Here is a 9,225-nt window from a genome sequence, read left to right on the forward strand (position 1 = left end):
TGAAATGTTTTAAATACTTGAATCCTTTTTAGCTAGTTAGCAAAACACACGTTTTTACAGGATGTTGCAGATTTTATGTGCAGTTTTTCAGGGACCAGTGAGTCAGTACATATTCTAAATCCACTCATCCATACTGTTATACACATGACTAAGTTTCTCCTATTCTGACATGTATTTTATATTTTTACTTGCTCTCATGGAAATTGGCTTTTTCCAATATAGTCTTCAGTGGATAGGGACACAGCTTCTGTTTGTCTCTGTGGTACTTCTCCCCCTTCAGCTGCATTAAAAGATGCCACCCTGTTTATTGCTGAAGTCACAAAATAATTCGTATTCTAACCATGACTGTGAAAATCCAAAAATAATAGATCGCAAACTGCCTATCAGTGGAGTGCTCCTGAGACCGATGTGGTGTTCGTCAAAATTGTGAGCAAACGGGTGGGGAATTCCTGTGACTAGATGTCTCAGGAAAATTAGCACACAACCAAGGATGTCGTGGGATATTCACAAGACCCAGTACAAGAATTGCAGCAACTTCAAGTCCTGTTGGTGTTTGCTGCCAGCTGCTCGCAGCTCTGCCTGCACATCTTGGCCTTTCCAGCTGGTGGTTCCCCATGCGCTGACACTCTGGGCATGTGCTTGTGCTTTTCAGCTCTCTTCTTACCAGAAGAAGCATGAAAAGACTTGAGATCTATTTTTAAGGCAGCCTGCAAGAATGAAAGAAGCACTGTGTCTTCCCCATCACACCTCCCCTCCTAGTCTGTGAAGAAAAGAGAGAATGCACAGCCTTCCTGAGGGAAGTGGGCAAAACATACGATGAAATGAAATGAAATGAAATGAAATGAAATGAAATGAAATGAAATGCCACAGCCACCACTTCGCAGCACACCTTGGCCAGCAAACAACAAAGTTTCCTTTACTACACTAGAAGTAAATGCATCAAAGAGCAGATCAGTGAATGAAATGGGAAGAAAAGATAATATGTGTTCAAGTAATGTGGAGATACCTAGCCTTCTGCCCGTGCCTCATACATAGTCCACTGAGAAGTCCATTCCATATTGCTCAAGGAGTCTTGAAATAAATGATGGCTGAGAACATTCAGTCTGGCAGATTTCTCAAGCCAGCATTAATCTATGTTTCTTCTCTTCTAGCTCCTCATCTAGTTTTTCTTCCTCGGCTTCCCCATTCACAATGATTTCCAATCTCTTTCTTTAGATTCTTCATGCAATCTCAGCTTCTGGTTCGTGCCTCTTTTCCTAGATATTTTTCACTATTTCCACCGTATCTGACCATTAATAAAAACCACCTATTTTTCATACCTCCTTCCTGACAAAATATTGTTCAGTCTCAGACTCCTCCAGGCCCTTATCTGAATCCTCTCTCAAAAATTGCCCACTTCAGCCTTTTATCTTCCATGAATACGGCACCTTGGCAGCTTTTACAGCTTTCCTTTCTCATGCTGCAGCTGCCATGCCATGCCATGCCATCCATACCACGGCCTCAGCAGCTCCCCTTTACCTTTCCCATCACCATCAGGACCCAGTGCTGACTGCTGAGAGCCTACAGGACTGACTGAGGGACTACAAGAGTACATCCTAGCTCTCAGATCGCATGCCCAGACTTCATCCAGCAACAACAACAGAACTCAGAAACAGAAATACAGGGAAAGTCCGGTGTGCAGCTGGAGACTGGAGCCTGCTGTAGTGGATGGGGTCTTGGAGAGTTTAATTCAAAACTGGGGTCTCTACTGAAAACATCTGCTATGCACAGGCTCCAAGTTCTATAATGTGGCCAAATTTTGGTAAAATTTCATGAGGATAGCAGGAAGTTAATCTCCAATAAATAGGCCACCCAGCTTGCAAACAGGAAGTCCCTGTACCAAAGGATCACTGCACTGCAGCTATTCAGAGAAAAGCCTGCCAGAATTTTTTAACATGGTCAAAACAATGTATTTTTTTTCTCAGTTGTGTTTTCAGAAACAGCTGAAAGCTTTTCACTGAAGTTTTCCAGAAGATTGTCCCGAGGCAACCATCCAGCATGGAAAATTCCAGACTGAGCAATTAATGCGTAGCAAAAGTGTGTGCAACTGATAACAAGCCTGTGGGTTGGGAAATTTTGGGTAATTGTCCTAGCAGTCAGTGCTACCAGTTCAATAAAACCCACTCGTGTATTAACCAGGTAGTATACCACTGCTCACCAAAGGGCAGCAAAGGCAACATGCTATTTCTTTTAGCTCAGAGGTGGTTATACCCTTTCTCTCCATCCATTCACATCATGGAAATATGAATTCGAGGTCTAACTGGAACAGTTTCAAATGCACTACGAAGCACAGCCAAACAACGGTGTTCTGTCAAAAGCCCCGAGAAATTTAATGCAAAAGTCTATCTATGTGCAATATAGATGTAACAGCAGCCATCTGTATTATTAATAACATGATTCCCTTTTTAAAATGTTTTATCACCAAGGTTAAATTAAATACCTTGCTTCTCATGTTAAAAAAAAAAAAAAAAAAAAAAAAAAAAAAGAGAGAGAGAAGACTGAGGCCCTTTTCTCTTTGAATGTGCAGTATTGGTGTATGCTGTTAACACTATTTCTGGCAAATACTTGCAGAATGGATAGAGGAGGATTGTTCTGTCAAAATACTATGAATACAAACATGTTTTTAGTGGGGTTTATGAGCTAAAACGAGTGCAGTGTGGGATCCTGCACAGAGCAATGGGCCAGGGCTTAGACTGAGTCTCCAGTCCTCTTTCACGGATTGCACTGTAAATCGTTTCTCTTCTGTGGCTCATTTGCGCTCTGGTAAATAACATCTAAAGGTCTCTGTTGTGCCACAGATTAAGTTTTAATTTTACAGATTCTTCCAGAATCTTATTCGTTCAGTTTTCCTGTGTTTGGCCACCTGACCAAATCGAGCCAGCCTCATCACTGCTAGAAAACGTCCTTCCAGCAGATGGCAGATATTGCTTATCCAATGTAACCCTGACATCCAGTTCAGGATGTCAGCTATGGGATCTGGAACATCGATAAAAGCAGGAGCTAAAGCCTGAATAACACATCCTCAAGATACATGTGTGTCAAAAATATATTAAGTAGCTTGATTAAAGGTTCCCATATTTCTTATGTGTTAGGTCAATTCCTAGACGTATATACTTCTCTTTCTTTATGATTACTTTCCTAAAGCCTTTTCGGGAAAAAAAAAAAAGTATATGTATATGTATATGTATATGTATATGTATATGTATATGTATATGTATATGTATATGTATATGTATATGTATATTAACTGAAACAACTATAAGTGATTTAGCTGTTCAAAACCAACTTTTCTCATTTGGCCCGCGTTTATGGCATCCGAATACTAACATTTCCTGTTACTAAATCACGTGAATTGCTACCTATAATGCAAATCTGTGTCTGAATTCTTTCATACCAGAATTCAGCTGGGCATTTTGTAACAGAAGCACCTCATAAGAGTCTGGCCAACATACAGCAAATTTCAAATCCTGACATGCTTCACAGTAAATGTTGAAATCGAGTCTATTTTTACTGCCATTCTTCCTACTGTACTCATTAGTTCCCTCTCTCCTTTTTGTAAGTCCAGATAGTCAGAGGAGTTACAGTAAAGTTCACCTCATGATATAAGAAGCTGATAGAGAGCTCTAATTTCAGTGCCATGTGCTTCATTCTATTATTACTTGCCTATTTCTTAAGGAAAAAAAAAAAAAATGTTCCAACCAGGGAAAGAAAAAGCAAAAGAAATAGCAGGAGACAGATAGGTATCTGCAGTCAAAAGTCTGTGGCTTCTCTTGCAGACTCTAAATTATTCTCCATATCTGAGCAGTGGTATCAAAGACCATCTTCTATAGGAGTATAGGAGTTATATCAAATTAGCTTTTCATACTAATTTTTTCTTGGCATTTTCTAACTCAAAGCTGCTAAGCTCCCATGTGGGAGATGCTGCAGCACCTAGGCTTTCACTCAAGAGCAGTTCAGCTGAGAAGACTAAAACTATTCTTGCTTGGTACCCTAAAGTTGTTATGCTAAGGAAACTATATACATTTTGTGGCTTTATTGATAGGGAGTTGTCTTTCTTTTTTCTTTACTGGCTGGGTTCTCTTGATTGCATGGTGATTGAGGAGGTCATTTCTTTCCAGTATTTCATTTTAAAATTTCTTCATTACTGTTTCTGATCTTCTCTTCCAAGAAACACTCCTCAGAGAATGATCAGCTTCTGACAGGGCGGGGATCGTTCTTAGGCAGCATCTTCACTCCTAATCAGAAATATTGCATTGCTGTTTGACATGGTTCTGTGACTATATATTCAAGTGCTCAATGAACACCTGGAAATAAAGAGATCTGGAAGTTCTTAATTCTCATAACTAGTCTATTGGCAAAACTAGATAATAATAGATGATGTTTTATTTGTATTTTTACTATTACTACTATTGATGTTAGTACTATGTGGATAGAAGTTCTGCCCACAATTAATTTTGAAGCCATTCCATACACCAGAAGGTGTCATAAAGCAAATATAAGACCATTTTTTCCATTAGTTATCCAGCATAACCCTTGGTGACACACCAGCTATTCACACTGAAGGCAATTTAATCTAAATGAGACTTTCAGAATTTGTTTCTGATTTAAAGGTATTTCCTACAAGGCATATGCCAAGGGCTAGGTGTTGAAATTGTCCCGTAGCAAGTCCTGTTGTCTCCTCTTTTGTAACTAGAAGGGATAAGTATATCTAGGAGAAAATCTAACACTTTGCAAAGGCTAGCTTCCAGGCCAATGCGAAATATGGCATGAAGTGTTTAGTAGCACTTACATCAGAATGTAACATTGGACTGCTAGACTTCAGAGATGGATAAGAAGACAAACAGTATTTCTAAATCATCTGTGCAGTCAGATGGGTGACTCAAGTGGCAGTGAATGCAGTGTTGGTCTTCTTGCATGATATAATTTCTTGTATGATACAATTTCTTGTACGATAAAATTTCTGTCAAAAATTGGAAGCAAATGACAATTGGTCGTAAGCAGATGTCCCACGAGAAAGTATATGTATTTGCAAAATATTTTCATTCATTCTTCTCAACACTGTTGCTGTGTCACTGCTCTGATAAGAATTGGGAGACTTGTTTGGGTTTTAGTCTGGTTTGTTAAGAGCTAATTGTGTGCTCCCCTTTCATGTATCTGGAAGGAGAGAAAGACAAAAGTGGGGAAAAGATAAAGCCTGACTAAACACTTCTAATCTTACCTTTTTCCCTCTTCATTGCTGTAGGTATTGGCAGTCTGAAACATAAATGTTTTCATGCATCAAGTGAAATAACAATCCTCTCCTTAGAATCTCGACCTTAGGAGAAGTAGTTTTTTTCTTTATTCTAGAATCAAAATGCATAAGCCTGGTATGACATAAATAAAACTGTATGTAGCACATGTATCCTTTCACCTCTATTCATCTATACAGACCATGACATGAAAGAATACAGCAGAAAAATAACAGTAAGAAAGAGAAACTATTGAGGTTTAACTATGATTTAGCACTGCTGTGGCAGTTCCACTCCGTGGGATTACAATCAGCATTACTTTACATAAATTTGCTTACACTATCTGATTTATAAAAGTGATTCGGAATTTGGTTGTGTCCTGGACTCTTTATTTAAGCATAGGATCTCCTAAGCACAAAGTTCCTCTATCCCTGCATTGCTGGCACTTTATATACAATATTTCTCAGGTAGATGTACATAAGAGGAAGGAAGGGTGGGGAAAGGGAAGTCTGAACCCTCTTATGACCAAGCATATAGTATGAACAATGCTGTGTGCAGGAAAGATGCCACTCTTGTTAGAGTCCCTGAGTTTGCAAAGAGGCAGGCTTGATTTTCTTGGCCATGCTGCAAAGCACTTTGATCATCAAACACTCACATTCCCTTTCATTGGGAGCTCCCATAGGAGGTGGGCACCTGAAAACTTTAAAGGTCTGTGTCTTCCGTATCATCACCTTGGTTTCTCATGGTTCTGAGGGTAACAGCATTTTCTTAATTAATAAGACTGTGAGGATAACTCTGAGGCACTCAGTTTACAATACAGAAAGCTATTTAAAGGACCTAGAAAGATAGTCCTAATTCTTTACGATGTTGTTTTTATAAATCAAAATAAAGCAGTTGGAACCAAGCTGTGTGAATGAATTTGTACTGCAACTGCTATAATTGAAATACATGCTTAAATCTGCCCTAAATGTAAATGCAGAGCATGAAAGCAGATTTGTAAAACTTGTTCTTGTTGAATTTCATTGCATGCAAATTTCCCATGAAGACATTTCATAATTCTGAGTCTCTTGTGAGCGTAACACTACTCTTCCTTAAGCCATCCAGTCTGTCGTGGTTGCCTGTTTTACCACCTGCACCTTAGGGCTGGGATATCTTTTCTAACTGGATTTCTGAGGATGACTCTTCTCTTTGAAGGAAGATCTCAGATATGAAACCTGTGGGACAACTGAGCATGATACAAATCAGCAGAATCATGGAATTGCATGAAACAATCTTTCTGCCCAAGCAATCTCTCCAAGCAACCTTCCCCAGATTCTCTGTGCAGTTGTAAAGTGTTTCTTCTTAATGTTTAATCTTGTTTGAATCTCTAAGACTTTAGCTGCTTGTAGTTACTATGTTGTGCAAGCAGCTATATAAACATTTGCTCTTATTATTTAATGTTTTTCCTTCTCCTTTTCCATTTGGTCTTCTCCCAAATTAGACTGCAAGTCTCTTAGGGCAGGGGCAGCATCCAGCCCTGTGTTTCTGCAGGGCCTGTTACTAGCAGATTGATAGGTTTCTATAGCTGTGTGTACATGACTCAAGACCTCTTAAGTATCTTGGTGTGTGGGCTGGTTGCTGCCATCACACTTTTTCTCTGAAAGACCTTATAGTGAAGAGTCATCTCAGCACCCTGCACAGTGATGAGAGAAGTCCTTCAGAAGAGCCCTGAGTCAGAGGCACAACAGCAACACTGCTTAGCTGATGATGTGACAGTTTATCATCGTGTGGAAATGCTGGTGTAGTGAGCCCAAAGGTCAGTCAGAAGGTTCTGGGCCTTCATAGAGGTGGCTTTCATCTTCACTTGACCCACCAAGGCTCTGCATTCCTGTCACAGCAGAAAATCGGTATGACACTGCTGCTGGGAAATCCTTCCTGACCCTGCCAGATAACCTAGGAGAAAGCTACAGCCTCTTCCTACTTCCATATCCATATCCATGTTGAGAACTGAGATGAAAATCCTGATCTTCATGAAAATACAGCAGAAGGACTTGGCATTTGCATATGACCAAAATCTGTGACTCTGTAGCATGCTGATGGGGATTTCTGGTGTGGACTGGGGATCCTCCAAGGGCTTCCTGGGCAGAAGCAGCTGCTGGTCTGAGATGTGCTTATGAAAACCAGTCTCTGTTTGCAGATTGAGAGGTTGGAAAACCAGTTGGAAAGCTCTTTAGGGTTCTGCATAGCTTGGTGGCCCAGGGTCTCCCCAGGATGTGCAGAGGCTCACCACCACTGCAGTGGGACATCCCTTGACCTCTCACAGGGAGCTGGATCAGGTGGATCCCAATTTAGCAGAAACACAAATAGTTGGGTGCTGGTTTAGCTCCCTGGCCTGGTTCATTATAGGGTAACAGAGAGAATCAGTGCAAGAGAAGGTATGAAAAAAAGCAGCTCCAGAAATTTGGGGGAGACGAGAAGTTTTTCTTGCCCTCTTCAGCAGCAGCTGGCCAGATGTGCTGCACAGATACTGAGCCTGTGCAGCAGCTAAAGCAACCTACAGGGGACCCTATTTGTCCTCATTTTAACTCCCTGTCCTCCCCAGCCTTCCCCTCAAACTGGACAGCAGGAACTCTTGTCCAGTCTGTGCTGTACAGACAGCACGCAGCTTTTACCTCTGATGCAACACATCCTGACACGAATAGACACAAACTGCATTCCTTTGCCTCTGCTGTACGTGGATCTAAGAATCAACAACTCTTGTTATTTGTGCTTGTCACAGGGTTGGAGTCAGATAAAACTGGCATCTGAACGCTCTTCCTAGAAGGAAAAGAAATGTGAGATCATTCCTGTAGCTGGTGGGTGGTGGTGGCTAATACTTGAAGTTACGACTATCTTTTGTGGCTGAAACAGTAGTCATTGTGGCTCCATCTTTAACCTTTGAACAATAAACATGATGGAAACAGACAGTTCCAGAAATCCACAGTGGCAAGTCCAGGCTCCCTGAAGTGAGCTGAAAAGAGAGAAATAAAATTGTGCCTGAAGTATCACAACACAGAGAAAACAGAATGAACCCAAAGTCCACTGAAAACACATTTGCTGGTCCCCAGCTTGGACTTCTTCCAATGGATACAGAGCCACTCAGAGTACAAGGGTCATCTCCACTTCTGTGCCACCAGCATCTGGAGGAGCTTTCAACCTCCCAGCTCTCTGGAGCTGGTGCTGGTGCCCTGACACAGTTAACTAAGTTGCCTAAAAGACCACCATCCATACAACCATACCACTACTGATCCTAACCTACTGATGGCACTCATTCTTTCATTCATTTCCAAGATCTTCCTGCAACAACTGATGTGTCCTTTCCCACCCTGTGTCCCCTTCACTTTCCTGATTCCAGTTCTCCATCTTCTCCGTATGCAACCAAGAACAAAGCAATGAAATGAAAGTATTTGCCTTTATCCAAACTTTCTTTTAAAAGATAATACTCATTGCTTTAGTGCAAGAAGATCTTTAATACCGTAAACTGCTAAACATTTTAAAATGTTTCAGTGCCTAACATTGAGTCCACCTTCATTTGGGATACATGTATGGGGGTGGAACTGTGTTCTGGTACACAGAGTTTGTAATGTAAACAACGAGAAGCCAACACCAGCAGGATGAGCACAAAAACTCGTCACGCTCCAAAGCAACTCCACTTTGTATTTCCATTTTGTAATCCCTAGCTTTTTATCTTTCATCTCGTTTCTAAATTCACTTATTCGATCTGCAAGCACTTACACTTTTCATAGTTCTCCACATGGAGAACACATGACTGAAAGACTGGAGGCTGAGGCCCTGATCCTTTGAGATGGTACCCACACATACTTAGCATTGAGTGTTGCAGGAGGTCTTGGAAAAGTGCACATTTTTACAGGATTGTGGCCCTAAAATGTAAGAGCTTCAGATTGGGGCACGTGTGTTCCATTTGTTTTGAAAATGCTAT

Source organism: Anas platyrhynchos, chromosome 2 (genome assembly GCF_047663525.1).
Source record: "Anas platyrhynchos isolate ZD024472 breed Pekin duck chromosome 2, IASCAAS_PekinDuck_T2T, whole genome shotgun sequence".
Taxonomy (NCBI): Eukaryota; Metazoa; Chordata; class Aves; order Anseriformes; family Anatidae; genus Anas; species Anas platyrhynchos.